The following is a 13544-nucleotide window of genomic DNA, read 5'->3' as shown; positions in this document are numbered from 1 at the left end:
AGGCTGGCTAGCATATGTGAACGCTGCAGTGCTCTGCCCATTGTACTGGTGAGAACATGTAGCAGGCGCTTTTGGGTGATGGGTTTTATTGAAGGCGACTTCAATGGCAAATGGAGAGGAGTGTGGGGGGGGGGGAAAAAAACCCTTGAAAAATCTATGCCAAAAAAAGAGAGAGAGGTGGGAGGGTGTTTTTTAATGAAATCAATGACTCCTTCCTATAACTCTGCCTCTTGTAAGGAAATGTCTCTCCAGTAGCAGCCAGGAGCAGCAGTCCCAGGGCTGTGACATTGCTGTAATGCTTGGAGCTCGGCTCTCTATCTCTGGCAGCAGCACCGTCTTTTTGTCATTATTGGCTGTGATTGCAGGAGGTGCAAGCCAGCGCGCTGAGTGCTGAGATATTGCTGTCTTCCCCTCCCTCTGGACGACCTGCCCTCGGAGGAGCGGCGGGGGGGAGAGGAGGGAGGCCAGCTAGGGAGCAGCTTTCCCTTTGCCTCCCCTGAGCCAGCGCCACAAACCCGAGCCCACATGGATAGGTAGAGGTCCCACAGGGGCACTTGGAGTGCTCATTAGGAAAGCAGTGACAGATGCATTAGCTATTAAGGGATGGGGGAGGGGAAGGCGATCATAGGACTTAAAAAAAAAAAAGAAAAAAAAAGCCCGGCAGTTTTTAGCGCTGTCAGATCCTTTTTTTTCAAGCACAGTGCAAAGCACGAGAGGTTCGAGAAAACATCTTGCATGCGCACGCACATCCCCCCTGTCCCCCTATCATCTGTCATCGAGCTGGGTAGTTTGCACACGCGCCCGGTGCGGAGCCGGCTATTGTCTGCGGCTGCCCGCCCCGGTGTAGGGTCTGGAGCAGGGATCTCTCCCCATGGCGTAGGTGATCCCAAATCGTCCCCAAGCAAACGCCCCACAAGCCGCTGGCGGGGAGCCTCGGGAAGCCCGCCGAACCGAAGTCGAGTTGTCCTAATGGAGGCGCAGCTTGCGGAGAGGACAGGTCCCAGCATGAGATGCTCCTTCTTGATCTCAGCAGAGGCTGCTTGGATCATGACCGAGCCCTGCGTGCCGGGGCCTGTCGTCCCCGCAGGCTCCAGCAAAGGCTGAAACAAAAGGACGGTCACAGGTCACAACCGTACAACTTCACAGGCCGCGTCCGACCCGCCGACTGCGCTCCCGCATTGCCGGGAACGTGAGCGAGGGGGGGACAGGGCCGAGCCGCTCGCCCCCTCCGGCTCCAACACCTGCACCGAGAGCCCGGCTCTCGTCATAGCCAGAGAACAACAGATGCTGCACCTGCAGACAAGTCCAACACAACACAGCGCCGGAGCTGGGATCCACGTCCGCGCCGTGCCACTGGAAAGATCTTCCCGCAAACAGCAGCAGGAGGCTGGGATCAAAAAGCTGCTTCCCCAGACACGTTCCAGCCCCAGCTATTGTTTTCCCCGGCTTGGATTTTAATTGCTCTTAGATGGCGTGGCCTAATAGCTCACCCAAAAGGGTGCGCCGACAGAGTCCGGGGGTCTCCGCATCCGCTCTCTCCGCTCCCGCTTTGTAAACCAGGCCGAGATTTTTCTAAACCACCCACAGGGGAATTTTCCACCCCCCACCCCCCTGCCACCGCCACCGCCACGAATTTCAATAAGAGCCACGATTGGCTTCTGAGCTGCAATCAGAATACAGCAACCTTGGTCTAGCAAAAACCCCCAAATTTCCCCCGCCGGCTCAATTCTAAAGCAGCCCCTCAGATCCCCTTCAAGCAAACCTCCATGCACCAGCCCTATTGTGTGCATAAATCTCTGCGCCGGGGCCCGCACGCCTCCGCGCTATTGATAAAGTGAAACGAGTCTTAAATATTTAATGAGCGAATAAACCTGTTAAGAGGATATGATTAACTGCCCGCCACAGCTCTGCATTTAAGGTGTCCCTGCTGCACCTTTAGAGGGGGTTTTTTTTCAAATTTTAAGGGAAATCAGCAGCAGCAGCAGCTGTCGGCAGCGCCAGCCCGCCGCGCGCGTGTGCCGTGCTAACGAGAAGGCTAACACAATGCTCCGCTCCGGAGGCATAAATATGCTGCGTGAATGTGTGTTATTAAGTGCGGGGAAGGGTGGGGCCCTCTCGGCTCGGATAGATGCAAAAACATCAAATCAAATCAAACGGGGAAAAAAAAAGAAACAGGGCCGAGGAGGTTTTCCAGGAGGTGGCAGGAGCAAGCCTGCCAGACAGAGGAAAAACCTGAACAACAAGCACCTTTCAGTCTGCGCAAGGGAGGAAGGTCGGGCGTGCGCTCAGAGGCAGCAGGAGGAAAAGCCAGGAGACCTTGATTCTATTTCCAGCTGCAGCGGGGACTTTCGGCGCGACCTTGGCACGTCACTTCGGGGCCAAATCTGCCCTCTCTCCAACGCCAGGGGAGACAAGGGGAGTCTTGTTCCCACCGAGCGCAGCGCAGGGCTGGACACAGCGTTTCCCTGTTCGTGCTTCCTCCATCTGGCCCTAGCTCCGCCGCGGGAACGTAGCAGGCCGAGCGGGACAACCACGCAAAACTCAGAGGGCTCCGGCTGAACTTAAAGGCTGTCCGTGGAAGCATAAGATCCTTGCAAAGCAGCAGGATTATAAACATCTTTGTGCTCCTCAACGCTGATGTATTAAGATTATTTTAATATTTTCACCGGAGTTAAAAAAAATCTCAAAGCATCTTCGCTGGATGTTAAAAATATATTCGGCTACATTTAGGCCACTTTTTGTTTGCGAGGGTTCTTACCAGCAGGCAGATTTGCCCCCCCAAAAGCGACCGTTGAACAGGAATAGAAGGAGCTTAGCGAAAAGAGAATGGCAACTTCTCATTTGGAAACATTCCCACCCAAAACCCGAGTCGAAAAATTTCATCGAATCAGGAAGCAGAACTATATCCTGTGACCGAGGCGCCCAAATAAAACAGCTCCAATTCCTGTGACTGAATATTCACAATGCATTGCTCACAAAAGAGTAAAGCCCGCAAATACTTTGCAGAAATTATCTGCTGAATAATTCTGAGTAACTTATCCAACTCGGGGAGGGAGGGACACTATCATTTTGAATAATGAATGCAACTGGAGAAAAATCTCAAACAATTTGTGGACAGAAGGGGTGAAATTCATTGAATGAATTATTTCTTATAAATTATTCATCCCTTTATTAATTATTATGTAACACCAGAGCCCACATACTATGGTATTGCTGGAGAATACACAATATGCTGGTTCTGGGCAAAAACAGGAGAACATGTTACAATCCAGCTAAGCTTTTTATTTTTTTTATATACACCCTACACCAAGATGCCTTCCAGAGAAAGGAAGGAGTCTGGTATAGGCCAGGAGGACATGATTTACCAAACGGTGAAATATTGATAAAGCAACAAACTACAAGGCAGCAGCCCAGGGAAGGCAGCTCTGGTACCCAGAGTAAGATGATTACGCGGAGGGTCCAATTTTAGAGGAGCGGTGACATGGAAGGTCCTGGGAGAGACCGGGCCGGGTGCCCGCAGGCTTTTGAAAACTAGGACGATCATTTGGGACTGAATCTTGAAAAGGACAGGGCAGCCCATGCGCTCCGCCTGGGTGACGTTCACTTTCTGTGCAAGAAAACAGCTATCCCTTTCTGCACGTGCTGAGGTTTGGACAATCAAGCTCAGAGGAGCCGCAGGAAAGGAGTCAGACAAGTCTGGGTAACGGCCAACGAAGGAAGGACAGCTCAGTGGGTCGGACTCCGGCCTGGGAACCTGGATGCAATTCTCTGCTCTGCCACAGACTTCCCGTACTCCCTTGGGCACATCACTTAGCCTGTCTGCTACGTCTGTGCAAGGATTAGCGCGTTTCCCCACCCCATGGTGGCACTGCCAAGGAGATCAGTACGTGAAAGGCTGCAAGGTACACAGCGGTGACAGGGTTATGCGAGCACAATAGATGGGATTTAGTCAGCTCTCACCATGTTGCCACTGTGCCGGGCCAAGTAGCAGCCTTGGATTGATCACGTAAGCGGCTGGAGTGGGTTCCATCCCTGCCTTTTTGTAACAGGGACGGGTCGAGACATAGGAGACAGCTCAGCCTGAACCGTCGTCTCTCATCGGGAGCCAGTCTCTAGATGGGTACTTCTCAACCAGGGTGCCAGGAGGTCCTCTGAAGGGTGCCAAGAGAGAAGCTGATAAACCCAGGCTCAGGCTTGTCCCTGCCTTTGCAGATCCCCCACCCCCACCACCCAGCCCCTCTGCAAGGAAATAAGCCCCGTAATCAAGTGGTTCGCGAAACAAGGTGCCCCCCAATTCACACAAGTAACGGAGGGGTGTATTGGATCCAATGATGGGGGCCTCGAGTCCAAAAATAAGTTGAGAACCACTGACCTAAATGGAAACTAAATGGGGCAGCTCTGCTCGGCGGGCGAGTCCCCAAGGGGGTGGTTGTTCTTGTGCTACCGAGAAGCAGCTGAGAGACGAAGCGTCTGGGGGGAGCCCCTGGGGCAGCAGGAAAACTTTTGAGGGTGGGCAGCGTGCGGATGGACAGCGGGACTGCGGACTGTATTTCCCAGCCGCGGCGAAGTCGGGCGGAGAAGGTGGCAGGCGTTCAAGGAGGGAAGGGGCGAATGCTGCATTCGAGGAACTGTAGGGCTCAACGGCTGCAGAGGACGGAAAGCAGTCCGTACAGGGGCCGGAGAGGGAGCAGGTGCCCGGGGGCCAGCGTCTCGAGGACCCAGGACGGCTATCCCGCCGTGAGTCTAGCAGACCAACTGCCTGACGTGAGCTTGTCGCCGGGCTGGCTGGGGGGACGGCAGCTGTCTGTCACCTGCTGAGAGGGTCAGTTAATTTGCACCGCTTCCTCCCATCTCTCGTGGTTTCTTTCATCGCCGCTACGGCCCCTGTGCTGCACCTTTCATTCCTCTCCACCCTTGCATTTCCCCCCTGCCTTGTTCCAGCAAAGTGGCGCAGAAGAAAGTGCCAGCGTGGGGTCCCGGCTTCAGACCGCAGGGCTCGTACAGCACTTAACTCTTGTGAGCTCGCGTGCCCTTTGAGCGGTGGCTTGGCTAAAGGCTACCTGAGCTGACAGAGGTGGCGGGTCCTGAAAGGGAGGAAGCGCCCATTAAAGTTCAGCCATTGTATTGCTCACAGCGGGCTCCCCCGGCGCCCGGGAACGCGCACCATGAAGCAACACAAAGCCTCAAAGGTTCAGTAGTGCCCTTTTGCAACCGGCTCCACTGAGCCCACGGAGAATATAAATCTAGCCAGCGGCCTGCCCCCTTGGCAGGCGTCGCCGGTCAGGAGAGGCCAAGATGGTGCAAGGTGAGCAAAGGGCAGCCCGCGGAGCTCTCCAGCAAACCCGGCGCCTGCTCTTTGTTTAACCAAGGCTTGTTCCTTGGAGCCAACCTATTCCAGCACGCAATGCTTTAGCTGGACACCCCCCCCCCCCCAGCAAATGCCCCATGGCCAGGGATGGAGCACTATACGCTGGGCACTGTGGTCTCGGTGGGGCGGCTTCATTAAAAAATAGAAGTGCTGTGGCTTGTGCAGGGAGATAGTGCCCTGGGCTTCTTTCAGGTTGCTCACCTGGCCCCGAGCCGGGCACAGTGCCGACCCAGGAGTGACCAGGAGTAACGTTGTCTCGAGGGCTGCAGTGAGGTGTGATGCTCCGGAAAGAGATGGAGCTTCATTTTCTGCCCAAATCACATGTTGAGGCTCAGGGCTACAAAAGGTTATTCCCTGATCCCGTGGCATGATAGCACCGTATCTTCCCTTTTTTTGGTGAAAATCAAGGGCAAAAATCCCAACCCAAAAGCAATCGCAACCCAAGGGGCCGTCTATACCGGGAGACTCGGGAGAGTCATTCCGAATTCATTTTAAAGTGGCTTCGTCAAACCACATTGAAGCCCTTGTGTGGACACTCGTATCCAGAATGAAAGCAGTCTTAATTTGATTCAATTGACTTCACTTCCAATGGGAATCCAACTAAATTGAATTAAGGTCCGCTTTAATTCGGAATAATAGGCCCCACATGGGGGTTTAATATAGATGATCTAATCCACTTGAAAATTCACACTGTTTGTTAATTTGAATTACCCGTTGGTCACGTTCCTATGCAGGCAGGCCTTAATAAGGGCAATGAACAAAGCGCGGAGATGGAGACGGCCAGGCTGGAGGTCAGGGGACCAGAGCGCCAGCAATAGCCACGGCATCGCTGCGAATGGGGCCCGCTCGGCCTCCCAACGGTTCCTCCCGCTGCAGCCGTCGGGGCTGCGGAGGTGGGTTTGCTGCCTGGAGTCTAGGTCTGCTGGTGTTTTCATGATCAGCGATTATAATGCCTCGGTGGGGGCGCAGGCACCCTCAGCAACATCCTGAATGTCTTCAGGAAACAAAGAGCCAGTCTCTCGCTTGGTTTGGTTTAACTGTCTTCTGCTTCTCCTATCGCACGAGCCCTCGGGGGTGGTTTTGATGTGCGACACTGGAGCGGATGGTGTAGTTGCACCCCTGGCAGGCGGCCAGCCACTTTCTGCTTGGCATCTCACGTTTGCTTCCATTTGCCACGTGGGAAACTCTTTGGTGTGCTCGCTCTAGTATTTCTCCTCCTCTAACGTCCTGCTCTTTTGCAGAGACTTCAGGGTTAACAGCCTTTGGCTGGCAGCAGACGAAAGCGCTCATTTTTGTCCTCCTGCCCATAAGGTCCTGAACTAGCGGGATGTTTTTTTGACTACTTAAACAAAAATTGGGAATAAAACTTTTCTTTAAAAAGTGGAAAAAAAACCCTCATGCACATCCCCATGCCCCCCTTTACCTCTCTCTCAAAAAAGGAATTTTTCAGGGACATTTCTTCCTTTTAAAAAAACTTCTGATTTCTAAAAGGGAACTATGAAAAAGGAAACCATTGGATATGTTTTTCAGTTTCCATGCCAAATTTTATTTGGGTTTTTCCTCTGGCCTACTTGGCCTTCCCTCCATCCTTATCCTTTCTCCCTATTCTCTGACTTCTGAATAGTTTGCAAAAGTTAAAAACCACAAGCGTTATCCCCCCCCGGCCCCAGGGCACCAGACTTCACCCACTGCTCTTGCTATATTCAAGGAATGGGAAGCATGGAGGCCTTGCATTTGCCTGGGTGCTTTTTTACCCAGGGGAGCATGTTTTGGGGGGAAATGGCTGTACTATTTGTGCTGACTTTTCCATGAGCCCCTTTCAGTGCACACAGTGAAGGCTTGACATTATGCACTTGGACTGATACATCAAAAAGAATTGCTGAAATGAGCCACTCATGAATCGAGAGCCATTATCTGTTATTAACTCACCTGGAATCCCACGGTGAGCAAACTACGATTTATAATGTGCTATTTTGCTACTTGATGTGTAGTGCAACAGTTCCATTTTAAATATGCGAGCAGTCCACTAATAAGAGGTAATTTCCCCCCATTCTTGGACTGAAAGCAATCAGAAATGTCAGTGTGGCTTCAGGGGTTCTTTCTGCATTCTGTTTCCCGGATTTACTGCAGATTTCCCATTTGGATACATTATCTGGCCGCGGTAGGACATCTCGGGCTCTGTTCTTACACTTGCATGTACAGATGGGCACGGGGGATTATGCCTGGGGCTTTCAGGTTCCCTTTTTTTCTCATCTGTCAGTGCGGGACAGTCCCCTGGCAGGGCCGAGCCAAACAGGGAACTGCTGGTGCTCCTGGGGAAGGGGAAACCGGCTGCTTTTCCTTTGCTCCCAAGAGGTGTGAAATGGCTTGCGCGAGACGGATGGTGTCCCAAGTACTGCGCTCTCGCCGTAGACCTTCCCATGTCCGAGCGTCCAAATCAACCCACCTCTGCAATGGCTGAGGGGCTACACTGCTTGCATAATTCAAACGGGATTGTTCCTAACCAGGGGCAGGCAATTATTTTGGGCGGAGGATGAGTTTTGCCAAGCCACCAAGGGCCACGTGACAGGCAGCTAGGGGCAGACAAAGATTAATTTTCTAAAATTTTTAGGGGCCCCGCAGGCCCAATAGAATGGCCTGGTGGGCTGCACCCAGCCCGTGGGCCGCATTTTGCCTACCCCTGGGATTTCAGCTCCTTGCGGTGGCCAGCAGGCATCTTCTGGCCTGCTTTGCAATAGGCACGGAGATATTCGGTCAGCCAAGGTGGCTCAGCAAGAAAACCAGGTGGGGAGGACACCGGGTGCCTGGTGAGCTAAGCACTGGACCAGCCCACCCGGGCTGCCCAGTACGATGAACCGCCCGGCTGCCTTTCCCAAGATGCCCTCGTTTCCCCTCCGCGATCGCCTCGCAAAGCCCCATCTTCCATGTCCTTCCAGGCTGATGACTAGCGGGTCCCTTCCTCTTCGGCCACGGCCCCCCACCAGCCCACCCTCGGCACCAGGGCAGGCAAACGGCCTTCCCTGGGCGCCAGCTTGCCCTCCGGGTCCCGCAGGAGCCCTCTCTGCCGTGTCGGGAGGGGCTTGCAGCAGCTCCTCCGACAATGACATTTGCTGCCGAGTGCCTGACATTGAACTCAGCCACTCAGAACATCGGGCGTCTTCCTGGCAAGAGCAGCCGCTCGGCTTCAACACCCTCGGCGCGGGGACAGGGAGGGAGGGGAATGCAAAAGCAGAAGCGGCAGCCAGACAGCTGCCTCCTCCTCCTCCTTTTGTGCAGAAATGTGTTTTTGTTTGTCAGTCAAACAGATTGTTTTCCCCTTCTTCGCAGGCCAATTGTTTCTGCTCCTGCAAGATAAGAGATTGAAAAGGCCTATATTTTTACGGTTCTGAAGCTGGGACCTCAGAATTGGAGGGGAGACATTGAGGGGGAGGAGACGAGCGTTCAAATCATCTCCCCCCCTCCCTTTTCTCCTGCGTGGAGCTGCCTCTGCCTCGCAGCTCTCTTGCTATTTAATCTCGGTGTCGCCGGTGGACTCGGGAGGTTTATGCAGCCTCGTCCTCTTTGCACCATCTGCCGAGAAGGATCCGCCTGGCCCGTCCGCAGCTCCTCGCTCCGCCTTCCCACCGAAAAATGAAGGGAGCGCAGAGCTGCCGCAGACATGCATCAGCGGAGGGAGACCCAGGGGGTGGGGGCTAGGGAGGTCGTGGGGGAACCGGAGTCCCCAGGGGGGTGCGAGTGCAGACGTGGGCTGACACGAGTGAGCAAGAGCATGACTTTGTCCCAGGCTAACCTCTTGCCGGTCCAGGGTGCAGGTGGCATCCTTCGTCAGCATCCGAACTCGGCTGGGGGGAGCATCTTCTGCAAGCACCGCCCCTGCCTGACCCCCTGCATTCAAGTGGCTTTTAGGCCAGTTACGCTGCACTTCTGTGATTGCGGAGAGCTGACCCGTCCGACTCGCTACAGACACCTCATTTATGTTACAGAGCAGGCCGTGGCCCCAGGGTGCTCAATACTGAACGACCGCAGCCCAAGCGCCTGCCGCGGCTCTAGAGACCTTACGGTCTCGGGAAGGGAGCCCGTGGGGATCAGCCTGCTGCGACGGCCCAGAGCGAGCGTCCTTTGCTCCTGTACACCGGTCACATCCCGCTTAATTATTCGGTCCTCGGGAGCAGAGGGAGGGCTCTGCCTCCCATCCTCCAGGGATCACAGCCTGCAAGGGGCCAGTGCAGTTCATATCCAGCTCATAAGCCTCTCAGAGCTCAGGCTTGAGGAGTGAGATTCACTCAATTAATTTTGCTTTGGCAAAAAGTCCATTTTTATTGCTATTTCATGCCTTCAGTATAGATTTTCTCTGCTCGTCTCAAAGGGATAATAAAACCCGACTCGTTCTTTTTATAAAAAGTCTCACACTCCCTCTCTCCCTCATTTTCTCTCTCTCATCAGGCTCTTGTGTTCCCCATCTAGAGATGTAAATTTAAAGGGGACGAGCTGTCATTTAAAAAAAAAACCAACCCAGTTCAAAAAGCCAATCTGTGAGCAAACTCTGCCAAGCCCCGGCTCTATCAGTAGTGCAGCCAAACTCAGGGACGCCCGGGGCTGTACTCTCCACATCTAACGGGCAAAACATGGAGCACCTCTCCACTGCCCGTCCTCACGACCAGGGCAATATGGCCCGCAGGGACCACGCATCCTAACAAACCATGCTCTGTTCTGCTCCCAGGCTGCTAAGGTCTGGGAGGTGCTCGCCTGCCGGGACCTGTTGTATCCAGGGCCTGCGCATGTACCGGACAGACGACGGCCACGCCGTGGACTGCATTTGACTCACAGCTTGCATCTCAGCCGTCTCTGCTGTAAGAGCTCCAAGCCGAATGTGTTGGCACGGTTCCCTCCTTCATTACTCCGGGAGTCCTATTCATCAATGTCCTGCAATGTCCAGGCAGCTGCAAGCCTCCCCCGCAACCACAACAGCTCCCCCAAGTGCATGGGGTCCCCCAGACAACACAGAGGACCACGTAGGGCCTTTCCCAGGGGGGAGCGGGGGCACGGGGCTAGGAGGAAGGAACCGAGCACGGACCTACTTCTTCAGCCACACACGGCAGAAGGGCTGCAACCGAAGAGCACCCTTGGACCTGCCCCAACTCGCACCGGGGGGTGCAATGAATAAGAAGGGTGAGAACCATGTCTGTCATGTCCTGATAGTAATGAAAGCAGGACCCCAGCGGAGGCAGTTGCATCTCAGGGGGTCGGTGGTTCCCAACTATTACCTGGTGGGGTGCACCCACCCTTGCCCCAGAGTAGATAGGAGAACCTCCAGTGGAGCAGTCGCTGTGCACACCCAGGCGAGGGCGGCTGTGCCCACTCAGCACCACCGCCACCTACGCGACCACAGCCCTCTGAAGAGACGCGCCACTTTGATATCAAACCTGGGCCCTTACGGACCAGGCAGGAGCAAGAGGCAGCCCAAGCCCAGACGGGAGGGAACGGGGCTCCCTTGCAGCAGATCACAGCCGCGACCGTTTCAGAGGAATCGGTTTCTCATGACCCCCCGGGGGCCCCCGCACCTTCCCTTCCTCACCAGCACAAAAGCTTTTCTGGTCACCGACCAGGCCGCTGCTCTGCGTCATTCTGAGAAGTCGAGGCCTGTGTGTACAGCCTGGCCTGCCGCGCCTGCCGGCAGAGGAAACCCGCAGACCCGGCTGTTCCTGCAGGTGCGGCTGGCTGCAAGTGACACAAGTCCGAAAGGCGGCCTGCACCGGGATCGGGGAACCTATGCAGGCGAGGGGCCCCCCAAGGCGAGCAAACGGTCTAACTGAAGCCCCCAGGCCTGGTTGCCTATTTGAACATGGTGACGGGACACGAGAAGAGAGGCCCACCCAGGCGAGGCTGCAACTTGGCTCCACCTGTTACGTGAACCTTCTCAGGCGCCGGCGTTTTCTTTGGCTATCACATGAGCAGGATCCGCAGCTCACCCACCCGTGCCTTTAGCAACTGAGCATTGCTAAACATTGCGGAGACGTAGATTAAGCAGGGATGGGTCTCAACATGAAACCCACCCACTCCCGGACTCCAGAGGAGGCCGGCTGCACATCGACCGTTTGCGGTGGAGCCGTGCTCCAAAATCCAAGCCCTGACACCCCCAGAGAGAGACCCAGCTCGAGGCAAAAAAATGATCAGGGCTCTCAGCGAAGTAAAAGAGGATCAGGCATGTGACGGTCGTCCTCCAACCCATAGCTCCCCCAAGCCAAGATCTGGTGACCGCTCGGCAAACTGTGACCGAGAGACCGCCAGGAAGGTGGCTCGGAGGCAATGGCACCATGGGGAGAGCTTGTTTGGCTGAGCGGTGGTGGGGGAAATTCCTTGCGACCCACAGGTGACAGAGGACGCCAGATTCTGCCCGATCCACAGAAACACAGCTGGGACACATGTGGGTCCCAAGCATCAGTGGTCTCCCTGCCAGACCAGGACAAGATCCCAACTATTCTGGTCTGCAAATTTCCAAGCCGGATACACTCTGCTCCCCTCAATTTCCCCTCTCTTTCAATGGGGTGGTGGTAGTCTTCCCGACTTCCTACCGCACCACCCCACCTCAGCAGGCGCTGCATTTCGGGAGCTGCTGTGCCCCTCTCCAGCTTGCAAAGCCCTGTGAAGTCCTCCTGGGCGAAGGGCGGCAAAAAAACACTAAGTCACAGTTTATTTGATCTCACGACCACACAGAACCAACCTGCAACCACTGCCGCCCTCCTTTTAATGCCCCCAGAAGCACGGGAGGTCCTTATGCATCAACAGCAGAAGAGAGCAACCTAACACAAAACAGGCCCTTTCTCCACTTTTGTTGGCTACTTAATAGCCTTTTAGAAAACCATCCTCCAAATAGCTCAAGGCTGGTTTTCCTCAGCCACTGAGACATGAAGGAGAGGCTGCGAGTCCTGGATTTTGTCTCGTGCTCTGCAGCTTCCTTACTGCTCGGGCCTGGAGCCTGGCACTTGGCTCCTCCCTGCCTCAGTTGTCCCATCTGTAAAAGGGGGAGAAACCGCAAGAAGCATTTCTCTTGCTTCGCAAACGCGGAGAGGAACGACAGTGAGAACGAAAACCATCCTCAGCCTGCGGGACCCGACCCGGCACCACCGCGCCGAAACCAGGTTGCTGCTGCTCCGCCACGCGCAAGCAAAGCCAGCCCGCGTGCCAGCGCTGCCCAGGTTGTGCTCGGACACGGCGCCGCGGGGCACAGCCACGTCAAGCCAGATCCTGCGCAAAGGACGTGCAGGCCTACAACAGAGGCTGCTGCGGGACCCTGCAGGGACCACCGGACCCGCGATCCAACAGACAAGCAGACACAGCCTCCAACACCAACCGCTGCCCCAAAACTAGAGACGCCGGCACGGCTCCGGGCGGGCGGCAGCCAAGGTGGGCCCGGCACTGCTGGCCCCGCTCACGTCCCAGGGGCTCCGGCAGCCCTTGGAAACCAGCCCATCCCCGCGCCACGGGCACAACAGCCCGGCGGGGCATCTCCGCGCCCCGGGCACAGACCAGACACGTCTAGTTGCTTTGCGGCTTAAACCCCCTCCAGGCCGAAGCAAGGCCCGGGGCGGTGGGGCAGGGATGAAAGGATTGCAAACATGTCACAATTACATTTGTTGTTGTTGTTGTTGTTGCACAAATGTAGCTGGTGCAAGAAGAGAGACCACCTGTGCCAGGCGTGCGGCCCTTCCCCTTCCCCTCCCCCGGCTCCTACCTGGCAGCGCAGCACGGCGGGGCGGGCGCCTCCATCGCTGCGCTCCCGCGGGTCAGCGGGCCCCGGGCTGGCGCGGGCAGGGCCGGGGGAGGGCAGGAAGAAAAGTTGGAGGCATGGCCGGCTGCTGTCGGAAGTGCACGCTCGGGTTTCCCGCAGGGGAAGCCGGGGCTCCTGCCCATGCCGACAGCACCATCTCCCGGCCGCCTCGCCCCCGCCGCGGGCAGGGGGGCTGCACCCATCCGCACCCTGCGCCTCTGCCCCCGCGCACAGCCAGGGCACAAACCCACGTCGCCCCGCTGCGCCCTGCCCGCCTCGGCTCTCCCACCAAGCCGCCGTGCCCCCTTTTTGGGGAGACCCTCCCCACGCCACGCAGGGCCTCCCCGCAGCCCCCCGGGGCACGCCACGGCCTTTGGCTTGGCACGCATGTCTCGGGGCGGACGGCAG

The 13544-nt window shown here is 56.0% G+C and overlaps 1 protein-coding gene across 2 annotated transcripts in view; it reads right to left on the bottom strand.

Moving 5' to 3' along the window:
- The window catches only part of RAI1 (retinoic acid induced 1), a 113131-nt gene extending 99896 nt beyond the window's left edge, over positions 1 to 13235 (bottom strand). For both annotated transcript variants that reach the window (XM_019494732.2, XM_014604312.3), the window contains exon 1: positions 13101 to 13235. The gene's annotated coding sequence lies outside the window, so the exon portion shown is untranslated. The remainder of the gene's footprint in view (positions 1 to 13100) is intronic.
- Between the last annotated feature and the right edge of the window lie 309 nt (positions 13236 to 13544).

This window comes from Alligator mississippiensis, chromosome 13 (genome assembly GCF_030867095.1).
Source record: "Alligator mississippiensis isolate rAllMis1 chromosome 13, rAllMis1, whole genome shotgun sequence".
NCBI classification, from domain to species: domain Eukaryota; kingdom Metazoa; phylum Chordata; order Crocodylia; family Alligatoridae; genus Alligator; species Alligator mississippiensis.
The sequence above is the reverse complement of the archived record's forward strand: the minus strand, read 5'-3'. Positions and strand labels throughout refer to the sequence as shown.